The sequence below is a fragment of the Mixophyes fleayi genome, chromosome 2 (genome assembly GCF_038048845.1).
Source record: "Mixophyes fleayi isolate aMixFle1 chromosome 2, aMixFle1.hap1, whole genome shotgun sequence".
Lineage (NCBI taxonomy): Eukaryota > Metazoa > Chordata > Amphibia > Anura > Limnodynastidae > Mixophyes > Mixophyes fleayi.
Window position 1 is genome coordinate 369,127,935 of NC_134403.1, and position 17,335 is coordinate 369,145,269.

Here is a 17,335-nt window from a genome sequence, read left to right on the forward strand (position 1 = left end):
TTTGTACAAAGTAGTCCCCACCGCAGTCCCCACAATACTCATTGGGGACTACAGTCTTGACAAATTTATCAAGCTCAGAAAAGTTTAGATTTTTGGAACTTGTCCCTGATGGCCATTCAATCCTATGAGGAGAACATTGCGGTAGAGGGATCATAAGATCCCTCTCCGCAGCCTTCCTACTGCCCCCCTGCGGTAATTTATGTGAATGTCACAACCATTAGAATGAAGAAGAAAGAAGAAAGAAGTGGATGCACTGTCTCTGTCTGACTTCAGTAGTAAATTGCCCTATTAGTCTGTCATTGTTCCAGTAACAGATGACAAGTATTGGGGCATAAGTCAGAATATAAATAAATAGAGCCCTAACGGTGATGTCCTGGATCCGCTTCACAGTAGCAGTGAACTCAGAGTAGCTGACATGTTACTAGTGGACCTTCTCACACTCATTTCAATTTCCCAATTGCCCATTTGTTTCAATGGGGTTTGTGGATTATGGAACTGCCATTGAAATGAATTATCTATTGGAATGGGAAAAACTCTGTGCCACTAAAAACATTCACCAAGTCATGGAAACACATCCAACACATATCAGCAACATGCAAGGAACAATTACATATACTCTGATAGAGAATAATGGCTGATTAGGTATGGTGGCTGGTTAGGTATGCCTTTCCTAGACATTTAGGTTTTCTATTCATATTTCTATATAGATGACTAGCAATAATTTCCCTTTGGAGTTTAGCTATATCGTATTAAATAGGAATAATGATAACGTTACATTAACAACACTATTTATATTGTACATTATCGCATTGGACTGTAGGATCTTTACAAGTCAGGAATAATATTCACCTTTTACAGACACCCATTTTATGTAGCAAAATACAATACCAATAACTATAACATCACAATGTCAATCTTAGACGCAAAAACTAGAGAAATTAGAAAAAGGTCTGATAGAAAACTAAATGGTACTTGCAACACATACAATAAAGACATTTATTTTCTACACTGTACTCTGCAAAAGCGACATCTGATGTTAATATATGATGCATCTGAACCAGTTTTCCTAACGATCCTCCTCTATGCATTGTAAATTGTTCTCTATCTGAGCACAACACTCTAATGTAGTACGGTAACCAATTCACTGCTGATGTCAAATAGACTCCAAGTGTGACAGATGCAGTAACAATTCAAACAGGCTTGCGCCTTTATATTTTTCCACATAATAACGTACAGTATATTAGACATTGCCATGGTTTCCATAACTCACAGTTTGTCCCTTTCTTTTAATCCTTTCCCTTTTTTATTGTGTGTTATTGTCTATTGTTTGACTGTTTGATTGACTATTGATTGACTGTTGTGGTCGACATTGGTAAAGGAGAGCGCTAAGCTCGTACCGCTACTGTACAGTTTATCTAAAAGAATTGAGATGAAATAACTTTTCGGTCCTGTCCTTAATCCCCAAAATTCTCACTTCTATTGATGAAGTCAGTAGAGTAGGAGGACAGGGTGACAAGTGAAAAGCATTCAGGTCTAATCACTGTTTTATATTTTCAAGCTTACTTGGAGGTTCCACAGTGAAACCTTTTTTATGCAGTCGCAGTAAACAGCTCCATATAATATATTTTGTTTCATATATAATTAATGACGATGGGAAATAAAAAGCGCTATTAAGGGAGAAATCATTCATAAGCCGAGTCAAAATTATAGGTGATGTCTGTTAGGAATCCCTCCAGCCGGCACAACACAACCCGGAATCTACTCTGCCAATCAGGTGTTCACTGGAGCCCCTGATGGTGGGGACAGACTGGGCCGCAGACTGACAGAGGGTCGTGAAGTGTGTACCGGCTGGGGAGAACCCAGGCAAGAAGAGTCAGGTCCACGCAGAGGTCAAGGGTCGGCAGCAGACAACAGTATCAGTAAACAAGCTGAGGTCAGGGGTCACAGGCGAATAGCAGAACCGGTAAACAGGCCAGAGATCAGGGTCACAGGAAACACGAGCAAGGTCCAATTCAAAGCCAGGGGTCATACACGGGAAATCAGGAGCGGTCTCAGAAGACTAGAACAGGAACAAGCAGGTCAGCAGACTGGAGCACAGAAGCTATAACCGGCAGTGAGGCTGCAGACCTCACTGCCTTAAATACTAGTGGCCACCAATCAGAGCCTAGCTCTGAATAACACACAGCCCCCTGCCTGATTAATGTATCAGGCATTAATCAGCCCACAGGCTTGTTAAATCAAGTTACAAATAGTTTTAACTTCTGCGTATGCGCGTCCGGCTTCCTCCGTTGCTGGGACGCAGCGCAGGGCACAGAGCTTCTGACCGTTGCCTTGGCAACGGTCGGCCAGGATCCGGAAGTGATGCCCCGGTCGTCAAGGTGACGGCCGGGACGCCAGAGGGGGCCAGAAGCGAGCCGCGGCGGCTATGAGTACCGCCGCGGCTCGTGACAATGTCTTAGACTTATTCTGCATTATTTGTCTAATAGAGCACTCCTTGGTTTTACCAATTCTTCCCTGGACATTTTCTTATTTTTAAATATTGACCAACTGTTAAATGTATTTTAAACATTTAAAAAAAAATATATAAATTGTGCAAAAATTTTGAAAACATCTTAATACTCTTTGGTAGGTCGTAGGCATTTTCTTCCATTCTTTTGCTTTTTCTCTGGACCACACTTGTCGTTTCTTTCTCATTCTGTCTTTCATATTTGGCTATTTGGTGGAATCCCGCACCAGCCTTGATGACAGTATATAGTGATCCAGGTAGGTAGCAGTGGCATTCTGGGGATTGCTTGCGCAGCCACAAACCACATCCTACAGGCATTATAAGAACACTATTAAAGACTCCTCTGACTTGATGTTAACAGCTTGGAATCAGAATATAAGAATGTATAAAACATCATCGTCATCATCATCGACATTTATTTATATAGCGCAGGCAAATTCTGTAGCGTTTTACAATTTGGACAAACACAGTAATAAACAATACTGGGTAATACAAACAAAGAGGTAAGAGGACCCAAGCTTATACTCTATGGGGCAATGTGAGTTGGATACATGAGGTTAAGTGCTACATATTGAATACTGTTCCAGCCAGACTGCAAAAGTAAACAGTTCATAGTGGGCCGTATGATCAGTCACACAGCGATGTTGGTCAGGGGGTCAGAGGGTTGTTATCTGTACGGCTCTGTGTACGCTTTGTAGCACCATATAAATAAAAGCTAGTAATAATTAGGGATGTGCACCGGCGACTTTTGAGGTCTCGTGTTTTGTGTTTTGGATCCGGATTTTCGTTATTTTTGAGGTTCGGATTTGTCTCGCAAAACACTTGACGAAAGGTCTCGGTTCGGATTTAAGGTATTGGATTCGGATTTTTTTTGAAAAAAACATAAAAAGTTTAAAAATCAAGTTTTTGGGCTTATTTTCACTCCTAGGCTATTATTAACCTCAATAACATTCAATAACAAGCATTTCCACTAATTTACAGTGTATTCTGAACACCTCACAATATAGTTATTAGTCCAAAACGTTGCAAAAAGGTATCTTTCTGGACTGCGTAGAGGAGTGGGTCACCACAATATATCTTAAAAACCCTGAACTTTTATGATTCGCACCAATAATTGTACCTGGACTGCGTAGAGGAGTGGGTCACCACAATATCTTAAAAACCCTGAACTTTTATGATTCGCACCAATAATTGTACCTGGACTGCGTAGAGGAGTGGGTCACCACAATATCTTAAAAACCCTGAACTTTTATGATTCGCACCAATAATTGTACCTGGACTGCGTAGAGGAGTGGGTCACCACAATATCTTAAAAACCCTGAACTTTTATGATTCGCACCAATAATTGTACCTGGACTGCGTAGAGGAGTGGGTCACCACAATATCTTAAAAACCCTGAACTTTTATGAATCGCACCAATAAATGTACCTGGACTGCGTAGAGGAGTGGGTCACCACAATATATATAATAAGAAAACCATCAACTTGTTTGATTCGCACCAATAAATGTACCTGGACTGCGTAGAGGAGTGGGTCACCACAATATATATAATAAGAAAACCATCAACTTGTTTGATTCGCACCAATAAATGTACCTGGACTGCGTAGAGGAGTGGGTCACCACAAGATATATTAAAAACCCTGAACTTTTATGATTCGCACCAATAAATGTACCTGGACTGCGTAGAGGAGTGGGTCACCACAATATATTAAAAACCCTGAACTTTTATGAATCGCACCAATAAATGTACCTGGACTGCCTAGAGGAGTGGGCACTGGGCACCACCATAAAATATATAAAAAACCTTCAACAGGTCTGCATTACACTACACATACGGCTGCTCCTCCATCCTCTCCATCATATACATGTTGGAGTTTTAGCGTGTGACAACCTCTTGTTTTTGATAATGTCAGTGCATTTTGAATATTTTTCAATTTGCCCCACACCACTGAATGTACTTTATCTATGATACGCATCTATCTATCTTGACTGCGTAGTGTGGTGGCCCCGGTACACAATTTGGTACCGAGGCCACAATATAATTAAAAAACCCTCCACGTGTCAGAATTCCACCAAACAAGTATCTGGACTGCGTAGTGGGGTGGCCCCGGTACCCAATTTGATACCGGGGCCACAATAAAATAAATACACCCTCCACGTGTCAGAATTCCACCAAACAAGTATCTGGACTGCGTAGTGGGGTGGCCCCGGTACCCAATTTGATACCGGGGCCACAATAAAATAAATACACCCTCCACGTGTCAGAATTCCACCAAACAAGTATCTGGACTGCGTAGTGGGGTGGCCCCGGTACCCAACTTGATACCGGGGCCACAATACCTCCTCCAAACATGCTACAGACAATTCGTCATTGAGATCCCATCAAGTATGTTAAAGACAGACAGGGTCCAAGTGTTATTAGTTGACTTTGTAAAGAAAAAAACTGTCCCTGTTGCACATAGTCGTGCAATGAAGACTTACTTTTTCATTTAAAGGCACGATCTTTCAAGTGTAGTGTTTGTAAGTCTAAGTCATATTATACTTTTGGTAAAATTGGTAATTTTTGTTCCTCTTTATGTTAATTAATTAGTAATAGAATTAAAGTAGGAAATAGAATTAAATAGAATTAAAGTAGGAAATAGAGTGGTATAGAGTTGTAGTGTGGTATAGATAGAGTGGTCCACACAATATAATAATAAAACCCTCAACTGGTCTGAATTCCACCAAACAAGTATCTTGACTGCGTAGTGTGGTGGCCCCGGTACACAATTTGGTACCGAGGCCACAATATAATTAAAAAACCCTCCACGTGTCGGAATTCCACCAAACAAGTATCTGGACTGCATAGTGGGGTGGCCCCGGTACCCAATTTGATACCGGGGCCACAATACCTCCTCAAAACATGCTCCAGACAATTCATCATTGACAGACCCCAGACAGACAGGGTCGTAGTGTTATTGTTGCACTTGCACATAGTCGTGCAATGAAGACTGACTTTTTCATTTAAAGGCACGATCTTTAAAGTGTCAGAAAGAGAGAGAAGACACAGGAGAGGAGAGTTGTAGCTGGGGACCTGGGGTGGAAGCTCCCAGGCTCCCCCAGCATTGCCTGGAAGTCTGAGCGTGGTGACTGAGCCAGGGCAAGGAATGTGTGCCCTGGATGAGGGGGAGAACTCCATGCCACTATAGTGAACCCAAGAGAGAGGGGGACACTGCACATGGAAGAGGCCCTGGAGTGAGGGCTGCTACAAGAGGCATGGTAGCTGTAGTGTCAGATCCTGAGGCTGAGAGTACACAGAGTGACGTGTCAGAGCACAGGAGACATTATCCCCGCAGAGGAGGGATGAGCTGCAGTTGAGAGGTCTGTTGTTGAAATAGGACATGCACACTTTAACAAACCAATCATTTCAGCGACAGGGCCTACCAAACAACTTTGACTGAAATGATTGGTTTGTTTGGGCCCCCACACCAAAAAAGCTATTCATCTCTCCCTGTACAGACTAAACAGGCTCTACTGAGGCAAGATGTCGTCCTCATCCTCAACCTCTGATTCCTCTCCCCCTACACTGTGTACTTCCTCCTCATCACACATTATCAATTCGTCCCCGCTGGACTCCACAACCACAGGTCACTCTGTAGTATCTGGAGGGCAGTGCTGTACTTCATTGAGGAATTGATTATTCATTTTTATAAACATCATTTTTTCAACGTTGTGAGGAAGCAACCTCCTTCGCCGCTCACTGACCAGGTTCCCCGCTGCACTAAAAACTCTTTCCGAGTACACACTGGAGGGGGGACAACTCAGGTAAAATAGAGCCAGTTTGTACAGGGGCTTCCAAACTGCCTTTTTTTCCTGCCAGTAACAATATGGACTGTCTGACATGTCTACTTGGATGGTGTCAGCAAAGTAATCATCCACAATTTTTTCTATTGTCACAGCATCCAATGCAGCGAGAGTAGACATGTCTGCAATGGTTGGCAGGTCCTTCAGTCCGGACCAGATGTTATCAGCATCCCCGCCAGTGCCTCTTTTGGGAAAACTGAGCTTTTTCCTCGCAGCCATAGATGTGGAAGAAAATGAGGGTGGAGCTGTTGGCATGTCACGGTCCTCTTCAGAGGACAATCTCCTGACCAGCAGGTCTTTGCACCGCTGTAGATTTGTGTCCGCCGGAAACAGAGACACAACATACGCTTTAAACCGAGGATCGAGCACGGTGGCCAGAATGTATTCCTCTGACTTTAAAAGAGTGACCACCCTCGGATCCTGGCAAAGCGTACGAAGGGCTACATCCACAAGAGCTTCATGCTTGCTGTAATCGCAATGGCTTACCAGCTCCTCCCTCACTTTCTCCAGCTGCTTCTGCAACAGCCTGATCAGGGGAATGACCTGACTCAAGCTGGCAGTGTCGGAACTGACTTCTCGTGTGGCAAGTTCAAATGGCTGCAGAACCTTGCACAACACGGAAATCAGTCTCCACTGCGCTTGACTCAGGCGCATCCCCACTCCTTTGCCTATGTCGTAGGTGGCTGTGTAGGCCTGAATGGCCTTTTGCTGCTCCTCCATCCTCTGCAGCATATAGAGGGTGGAGTTCCAGCGCGTCACAACCTCTTGTTTGAGGTGATGGCAGGGCAGGTTCAAGCTTTTTTGATGTGCCTCTAGTCTGCGGTAGGCACTGGCTGAATGCCGAAAGTGTCCAGCAATTTTGCGGGCCACCGCAAGCATCTCCTGCACACCCCTGTCACTCTTGAGGTAATGCTGCACCACCAAATTAATGGTGTGGGCAAAACATGGGACGTGCTGGAAATTGCCCATATTTAATGCCCGCACAATGTTACTGGCATTGTCTGACACCACAAATCCCCATGAGAGTCTAAGTGGGGTAAGCCACTGGGAGATAATTTCCCTCATTTTCTCTAATATGTTGTCAGCGTTGTGCCTCTTATTAAAGCCTGTAATGCACAATGTTGCCTGCCTTTGCATGAGCAGCCATTTTGTAGATGCTGCTACTGATGCAGCTGTTGCTGTTGCTGCGGAAGGGGATGCATCTACCCAGTGGGCTGTCACAGTCATATAGTCCTTCGTTTGCCCAGAACCACTTGTCCACATGTCCGTGGTTAAGTGGACAGTGGGTACAACCGCATTTTTAAGAGCACTGAGGACACTTGATCGTACTTCTCTGTACATTTTTGGTATCGCCTGCCTAGTGAAGTCGAATCTCGAGGGGATTTGGTACCGGGGACACAATACCTCCATCAACCCTCTAAATCCCACTCCACTGATGGCGGACACCGGGCGCACGTCTAACACCAACATTGCAGTTACAGCCGCAGTTATACGCTTTGCAATAGGGTGACTACTATCGTATTTGGTGGTCATGGCAAACGACTGTTGGACGGTCAATTGTTTGGTGAAAGACTTAGCGGTTTTACGACTTCCCCTCTGGGAAGATGACCGACTAACAGCAGCAACAGCAGCAGTGGCAGTAGTAGGCGTACCGCTGCAGGATTCCTCGGATGAATCCCGTATTGAGGAGGACTCAGTCTGGCTGGTGACTTGGGCTGCAGGACTGAATCTGATGGAGATTGTGGAGGAAGTTGACGAGGAGGGTGTTGCTGGTGTGTATCCAACTGGACCACGGGATTTAGGTGTCCCTGTACCGATGAGGGTCCTAGCCCCAGTTCCTGAACTAACCACTGAACTATGAAGGTTATTCAGGTGACGTATAAGGGAGGATGTTCCTAGGTGGGCAAGATCCTTACCCCTGCTTATTTGAGCTTTACATAAGCTACATATTGCCATACATTGGTTGTCTGGATTTGGATAAAAATAACTCCAGACCGAAGAGGTGCATTTTTTGGTCTTCTGACCAGGCATGACGATGGGCTTTTTCATCCCATGGACATCAGCTGTTTCCCCCCCTGGTGCCTCATTTACAATAACCACATCACCATCCTCATCATCAAGTTCCTCCACAGCGCCAGCTACATCATCAATAGCCTCCTCCCGAGCCACCTCTTCCCGTACAGTGATGGGAAGGTCAGGCTTGACAACCACCAACACCCTTGGACTCGCCTTGGGGATTTGTGATAATTTCTCTTTAGAAGGCAGAGTTGTTTGCTGTTTTGTTGCTGACAGCATAACTCTCTTCAATTTTTTGTAGGGGGGGGGGAGGAGGAGGAGGGCTAAGATCCGTGGGTGAAGCTGAACCACTAGTCATGAACACGGGCCAGGGCCTAAGCCGTTCCTTGCCACTCCGTGTCGTAAATGGCATATTGGCAACTTTACGTTTCTCCTCAGATGATTTTAAGTTTCTCTTTTTGCTACTTTTTCTTAACTTGGGCTTTTTGGATTTTACATGCCCGGTACTACGAGATTGGGCATCGGGCTTGGAAGACGACGTTGATGGCATTTCATCGTCTATGTCATGACTAGTGGCAGCAGCTTCAGCATTAGGAGGAAGTGGGTCTTGATCTTTCCCTACTTTATCCTCCAAATTTTTGGTCTCCATTATATGTAGCACAAGATACTGCAGAATGTGTGAACTTGGTAATATTGCAGTACCAATGGACTTATACTGCTGGATTGGTTTTGCAAATTTGGTTATAATTATTATATATTTTTTTTTTTTTTTTTTTTACTTTTTTTTTTTTTTTAAAAAACTTGGGAATAGTGGGGAAATAACTATGCCCTTAGAAGCACAGAGCACAGGACACAGCACCACTGGACTGAACAGGACACGGCACAGGACCCAGCAGCACTACGGAACTCAGCAGGACAGAGCACAGGACACAGCACCACTGGACTGATACTGCAGAATGTGTGAACTTGGTAATATTGCAGTACCAATGGACTTATAATGCTGGATTGGTTTTGCAAATTTGGTTATAATTATTATATATTTTTTTTTTTTTTTAATTTTTTATTATTTTTTACTTTTTTTTTATTTTTTAAAAACTTGGGAATAATGGGGAAATAACTATGCCCTTAGAAGCACAGAGCACAGGACACAGCACCACTGGACTGAACAGGACACGGCACAGGACCCAGCAGCACTACGGAACTCAGCAGGACAGAGCACAGGACACAGCACCACTGGACTGATACTGCAGAATGTGTAAACTTTGTAATATTGCAGTACCACTGGACTTTTACTGCTGAATGTGTGAACTTGGTAATATTGCAGTACCAATGGGCTTATACTGCAGGATTGGTTGTGAAAATTTTGTGGTAATTAAAAAATATTAAAGTAGTTTTTGGTATTTTTTAAAAAAACTTTTTTTTATTTTTTTAAACACAGGGGAATATTGGGGAAATAACTATGCCCTTAGAAGCACAGAGCACAGGACACAGCACCACTGGACTGAACAGGACACAGCACAGGACCCAGCAGCACCACTGACCTCAGAAGGACAGAGCACAGCACACAGCACCACTGGACTGATACTGCAGAACACAAGCACAGCACAGCACAGCACAGCACAGCACAGCACAGCACAGCACAGCACTAAACAGCACAGCACAGCACAGAACTAAACAGCACAGAACTAAACAGCACAGAACTAAACAGCACAGAGGACCACCTAACACACCCTCCCTCTACCCTGATCAATGCCCGAGTGAAGATGGCGGCGACTAGCGGGGAATTTATAGGATCCGAGTATCGCGAGATCCGACAACGGGATTATGAGTCAGAGCCTCAGTTTCACTTTTGAATTTGGCGCCAATACCCGGATCTGTCTCGGATCCGACTCGGATCCGCAACGTTCGGGTGGGCTCGGATTTCAGAAATCCGAGCGCGCTCATCCCTAGTAATAATAATAAAAATATTTGTCTCAAACCATCCCTGGGTGCCTTTGGAAGTGTTTTTGAGGTCTTCATCCTGCTGGAAGACCCATGCCTTCAACAGAGACCCAGTTTGACACTTGGCTCCTCATTGCACTCCAAATTGGCATGGTGATCTTCATCTTTCATGATGCACTGCACAGGTTCAAGGAACCAGGTGCCAGAGGCTCCACAGCGAGCCCAAATATCACTGATTCCCCTATAAAGTTGGACTGCAGGGAAGGTGGTCTTTTCTTTGAAAGCTTTGTTTTGCTTTCTGTAAACATAGGGACGTACTTTAGCAAAAAGCTCTAATTTGGTCTCATCTGTCCACAGGATATTCTCCTGGAAGGAATTTGGCTTCTCTCTGACCGCCCCAGACAATTCTCTGACTTTCTTTCTTTTCTCCGTGATCATTGCCATACACACAGTGGCTCAAAACATGAGAATGAGTCTTTTATTCTGTTATTCTAGATTGTTGAATGAGTGATTTTTAAATTGCACCCACCTGCTGCAACAACCATACCCCCTCTATCTTAATTCAATGGTGGCAAGGTGTGGATAAGCGCAAGTGGCGCAATTGCCGCACCATGAAACAGCTGCTTGATCGCACAGTTCGTCCATTTAGTCGTTGGAACCCAAGAAAATTTTTAAAATAATAAAATCATCATTCAGCAAGATGCATTGTATTGTCTCCTCAAACACACTGATTTGTTCAGTGTTACAACAGACAAAAGCAGGTGAGAAAACATTCAGATATCAGTAACTGTTATACAAGTCACTGAAAAAGTATTCCTGCTCTTCTAAGCTTTGTTCATAGCACTCAAATCTCTGACATTGTTAAACAACAATGATTGTTAGTGGCAGTTTGGTATGTTATTGAAATTATTAAATGCTGCAGTATTTCAAAACTTTGTTGCTTAGTAAATATTTAACCTTCAAAATTCTAAAAGGCCAATTAAATATTTTTCCAACTCTATGTTATTTTTGTATTGTGAAAATGAAATAAGATTTTTACTGACAGCAAAACAAAAGACCTGATTTATTAAGGATCGTGAAGGCCGAAACGTGCCGTATTTTGTATTTTCAGTAACCATTTGCCAGAGAACGCAAGAACATCCAGTTTGAGCGCAAAGGTCACTTGCTACAGCATATAATTTCAGGGGTGGAACGGGGAGGGGACTGGCCGTAGGCACATAGTCAATGTACAGTAAGGGCGTGCCACGCTCGAGCTCACGATCGGTGTCTGAATCAAGCTTCGAGTATGTTTCTCTCCTGTATCACTTGCAGCAGCTACAAGTCTGGTGTAAGTGCTGATTACTAGTGATGACGGCTGTGTATGCAGCTAGAACATGTGTTTGTAAACAGGAACAACTGGAAAAATGTATTTTATGTACAGTAGACATTCATAACATCCTAATAAATGTTTATTTAAAGAAATAAAAAAAAAATTTAAATTTTTTTAATGTTTTGTCATTATTAACTATATTATTAACAGGTGATATTAATTGATTTTTTTTGGGGGGTGCGTTCTTTTATGACTTTATATCCCACATATGTATTGGATGTATTCTGCAGTGTATTGTGTGTTAGTGCAGAGCGGACCCTTATTCATCAACAGATGTATCTTAAGATCTACTCCTAGTTGAATACGGACCTGCGTATGTCCGATGCACATGCGTTTTTTAAGAAAAACAAAAAACAAATTTCACTTTACATTCATTTTGTATTTGTTAATGAATCAGGCCCATAATGAGCATTTGCAATATCACTTCAACAAATGTTTTATTATATAAAGAAAAATGTATTACAGCCAATGTTTTACACGCAATATAGTATTTAGTAATTGACCTAATTGTCTATGTTTCGTAGAGGCATTTCCTGCTGAATTTTTTCTTAATTTAAAATCTGTTATTAAGTCATGATATTCAAACACACTGTTATGATATCCCGGCCACTAGGGGGCAGTGCACAATTGGTGTTTCCAAAGGTCAATTGCTAACCACAAAATCTGTAGAAACAAATTATTGTTTAATTTCCACTGTGGTAACTTAATGCCATTTTTAGTAATGTTGATTTGCAACAAATCTCTGATAAGCTTTTCTATAAAACCTTATTACAGGTACAAGCAGGTAAGTCGATTTTTTCAGTGATGCTTAAAAAATGTCTATGTACTAAAAGGTAGGCTGACTTCATTAGGTAAATTTACTACAGCTTCTAAAAAAGAAAAGTGGAGATGTTGCCTAAAGACACCAATCAGATTCTACCTATCATTTATTTTGTACAGTCTACAAAATGATAGGTAGAATCTGATTGGTTGCTATAGGCAACATCTCCACTTTTCCTTTTTAGAATCTTTAGTAAATCTACCACCATAACTGCAAAGGGAATGAATGATATATACAGTTCTAATGAGTCAGATGTGGTCATTTTATACAGGGAAAAACTTTAATTGTTGCTTTTTTTAATAGCACAGCACATATTTGGTATAGATGTATGCTCACAAAGATCTCATTTACAATCGGTAGTAAATCCAGTCAATTTGCAGCTTGGTAAAACCTTGAGATGCTGCATTTAAAATGTGCTCACAAATTTAGATTTGGGAGAGTGACCCATCCTTGCTAAACTCTAAATTGCAGTTTTAAAAAATAAAGCTTGCCAATGTTTGTGTGGTACTTACAAAAGCAACAGTATTTCTATTCCTTTCATGAAAAAAAAAAATTGCATTTATTCTCTTTCCATTGCAATATGACTTGTCCATGTCAGGACCGGTGGAACCTGGCAAACCAGGTAAGGGGACAAAAGAGAGACACACTTCTATGTTTCCCCGCCAGCCCGTCTGCCCTGAATTTTTTTTACCGAGCAGGTATCATCCCACATTCTAAGACCTCTGCTCTGCTCCCCACATAAGTGCAGGGAGCAAGAGTGAGTGTCACATGCACAGTGGCCCCACTTCTGTAAACATTCCGTGAATCACCGAATGGTGCTTCTTGGTGCATGCATCAACCTTAGGCAGGGGGGGGAGGGGCAGAGTGCTGGACACCCACAGAATGCTGGACACCCGCAACTTTCCCAAAATTCAATTTGCACCCTTTTGGGTTTGCTCCTTGCTTTATGGTCCTTTGAGCATCCATTTAGTTACTGTATCATAATTGGACCACCCCATTAATTAACTGCAACTTTACAGAGTTTTATTGACCGAGCACAGATTACTTCCATCTATAATGCGGACTTAACAGCGGCCTATTGTGTTTGACTATAGAGGCAAGTTGCAACAATCAACTGTGAAGGAGAGATACGGTCAACAAAAGTGATTATTTAATCAGAGACGGTCTGGTGTCCATTCATTTGTCAACCGGGTTTGTACTGCACCACCATATCTGTGTCAGTTCCACCTCTAACTATCTTGTTTCGCCTCCAGTCTTAAAGGTGCTCTAGAAGTGGAAGTCGGCAATTTCATGCAAGAACAAATGTCACTCTGGAGTTCAATAAAGATCTGTAAGACTAGCATGTGTCATTAATGGGACATCCCACATAGAATCTCACTGACATCATTAAAAAATCCAATAAGGATTTGTCTGGATGAGTGTGTTACAAGATGATATTACTTTCCATCCCCAAAACTATAGGGGTACTAGTTGAACACCTACAGAAGCTTCTTTCAACCTCTCATTTGCATATAGTTCCACCAGCAGGGAGACATTGGTAAGCCAAGGAGATCAACGGATATAGATCATACATATAAGGTGAATAGCTACAAATATTTTATTCACTCCCTCACTTTGCTGTATATTCATTAGCAGATATCTCAACGTCCATATGTGAAAGTTACTAAGTTATACTAGAAATCAGCTCTCCTGTTACCGCTAGCAAATAACGTGTAAGCAATTGACGGACAGCTTCAGTCCCCTTGGTCCCATTAAATAACAGCTTTCTCTTGACTGTAATATTTTTTAAGCAACCTTCAAAAATGATGGCTCCCACGAACAGGCTAAGTCTGTAATTGGACACCCAAGTTACCATCCCCAAGTCACTGTGTGCTAGATTATACTGTTTTTATTCTGCTCATTAATAAAATAAAAGCTGCTGGGTTGGAAACAATCAGCCTAGGTTTAGAGTGTGAAGTCAGCTACTCGTTGGGGCTCTTTGATGGTCTGACTGCCAAGAATCTGCAGAAAATATGAAAATACCTGGAATTCATTGGAGGATGCTGCAATATCCTGGTTGTATTGGTATAAAGTGTTAGTAAAGAATGATCGTGAAAAGTGAAATCTACTATCTGTAAAAATTGGAGCATAAAAAATATCTGTAAATGTATGAAAACTATAAAATCATCTGTGCTATGTGGATTTAGAGGAATGATGAGCAGTCCTTAGCAGACAGGGGGGGGGGGGTTCCCCATTGCTGATAGCTCAGACTTTGAGCCCAGGTCGCAAAGAAAAATTTAATTTGGCTGGATAGGATAATAATATGATCAGGAAGCAGGTTCGTTTTTAGAAATTAGTGGGCTTGTGTGTAAGAGATTAGTGCCCATGAGTCACGGTGGCATCCTGGTCGCAGAACTTTATACTGCAGCCAGAGTTATCTTGATTCTCCCATCATCATCATCATCATCTATTTATATAGCGCCACTAATTCCGCAGCGCTGTACAGAGAACTCATTCACATCAGTCCCTGCCTCATTGAAGCTTACACTCTAAATTCCCTAATATACACACAGACACACAGACAGACACACATAGTGACAGACTAGGGTCTATTTGATAGCAGCCAATTAACCTACCAGTATGTTTTTGGAGTGTGGGAGGAAACCGGAGCACCCAGAGGAAACCCATGCAAACACGGGGAGAACATACAAACTCCTCACAGATAAGGCCATGATCGGGAATTGAACTCATTACCCCAGTGCTGTGAGGCAGAAGTGCTAACCACTGAGCCACAGTGAGGTTCTTTGCTCCATTTTACCAAGATTTTACGTCCCGAGCTTCATATTTCATGTGGGTGGGTCAAAAAATGGAGCTAAGGGAACCCTATTTATTAATTAAAACAGTCATGTGACTATAAAGTGAAAATATCACAACCTCTGTGCTTTTGTAAAGTGTGCTACAATTTGAGTTGATTTTAGTATTAGCTGCAATCTCCAGATGCACTTATACAACCTAGACACAAGTATCATATAAACTTGGTAACATTATAATTAGAGATGGGCAGGCTCGGTTCCCCGAGAACCGAACCCACCCGAACTTTGCCTATCCGAGTACCGAGCCGAGTATGCTTGGTACTCTCCCGCCCGCTCGGATTCCAAATCGAGGCCGAACGTCATTGTGACGTTGTCGGATCTCGGGGCTCGGTTCTCGCGATACAGCAATCCATCGCCGATACAGCAATCCACAGCAATCCATCGCCATTTGACAGAGGGAGAGAGCAGGGTGTAGTCACAAGCTGATTAGAGCAGGGACAGAGAATACAATTCTGATAACAATTCTGATTACAATTCTGATAACAATTGATAGAGAAGAGAGGAGGATAGAGGAGTCTTTTTTTTCAATATTTAGCACTACAAGTGCTTTGGGGTGTCCCCCATTCCTTTGCATTAATATTTCTGGCTGTCAAAAGTCCTATCTGTCAGCAGACTTAAAAATAATTTTTAGCACTCCCAAGTGCTTTTTGGGTGTCCCCCATTCTTTTGCATTAATATTTCTGGCTGTCAAAAGTCATATCTGTCAGCAGACTTAAAGAAATGTTCTTTACATATTTAACTGTAAGTGTAGGGTGTAATATACATCCAAAGACGATGGCTGCATTGCCAATATGCATAGATGGAGAGGAAGACAATCTGGTTTGTGTGTAGAATTAATGAAGTCCTACCTACAAGGAATTAAATTATTTTTTTGCTAATTTATTAGCTTTACAATTACATTACTTATCCAAGAAACATGTGAAGCACTAAATTTGGTTATTTTATGCACAAAAACATTGATTTTCCAACAAAATAGCAAAACAAAACCAAACAAAACCAAAACACGCAATGGCGGTCTTGCAAAACCAAAAGGAAAACTCGACGGTAATCCAGATCCAAAACCAAAACCATAACCAAAACACGGGGGTCAGTGACCATTTCTAATTATAATAGAGTTTCTAGGGAAACTTTGATCCCAAGTCGCAATATCTACACCGGTCACATAGAATACTGACTCTGTGGAACATAAAGCACTACAACTCCCAGCATGTAATAGATCCTGAGTTTGATAATAACATTCTTTTTTTGCATTTTGAAAGTTCATCTTCAGTACAAGACAGACTGCAGGGATCATACTGAGCTGATCTTTATACATGAGATAGCTCCATTGATGTGCACTGTGTATCATCTTTCTACCGTTATTGGCTTATTTACACTGGCAGAACGTTCCCCCTTGTTATATCTGAGGTTCATGTGGATGATGGGAATGAGCGCAGCCCGTCAGCCAGGGGCTCAGCTCCTCGTACCAGTGAGCAGATCACATTCACACGGAGGTCATTTAGTAAACACATATTTTCCTCTTTAGTACATAATGATAACCTGAATGAAAGGTTTGAATTACCAACCAGACTCGCTGAGCACAGCCGCTGAGTGATGGGGGCTATTTATGTCAGAGGGAGAAACAGCCGAGCAGAGGAAAAGCGAAAAATGAAGCAACATATGAAAATACAAATAGATGAAGGAAAACATAAATTGTCTATCTCATATCTATCTATCTATCTATCTATCTATCTATCTATCTATCTATCTATCTATCTATCTATCTATCTATCTATCTGTCTGTCTCATATCTATTTATCTAATATATCTATCTTCTCGATCTCATATCTATCTATCTATCTGTCTGTCTCATATCTATTTATCTACCGTATATACTCGTGTATAAGCCGAGTTTTTCAGCATACTTTTGTATGCTGAAAAAGGGCACTCGGCTTATACACGGGTGAACTTACCTTGTGTCCGGTCCCTCGGCTGTCAACTTCTGCATA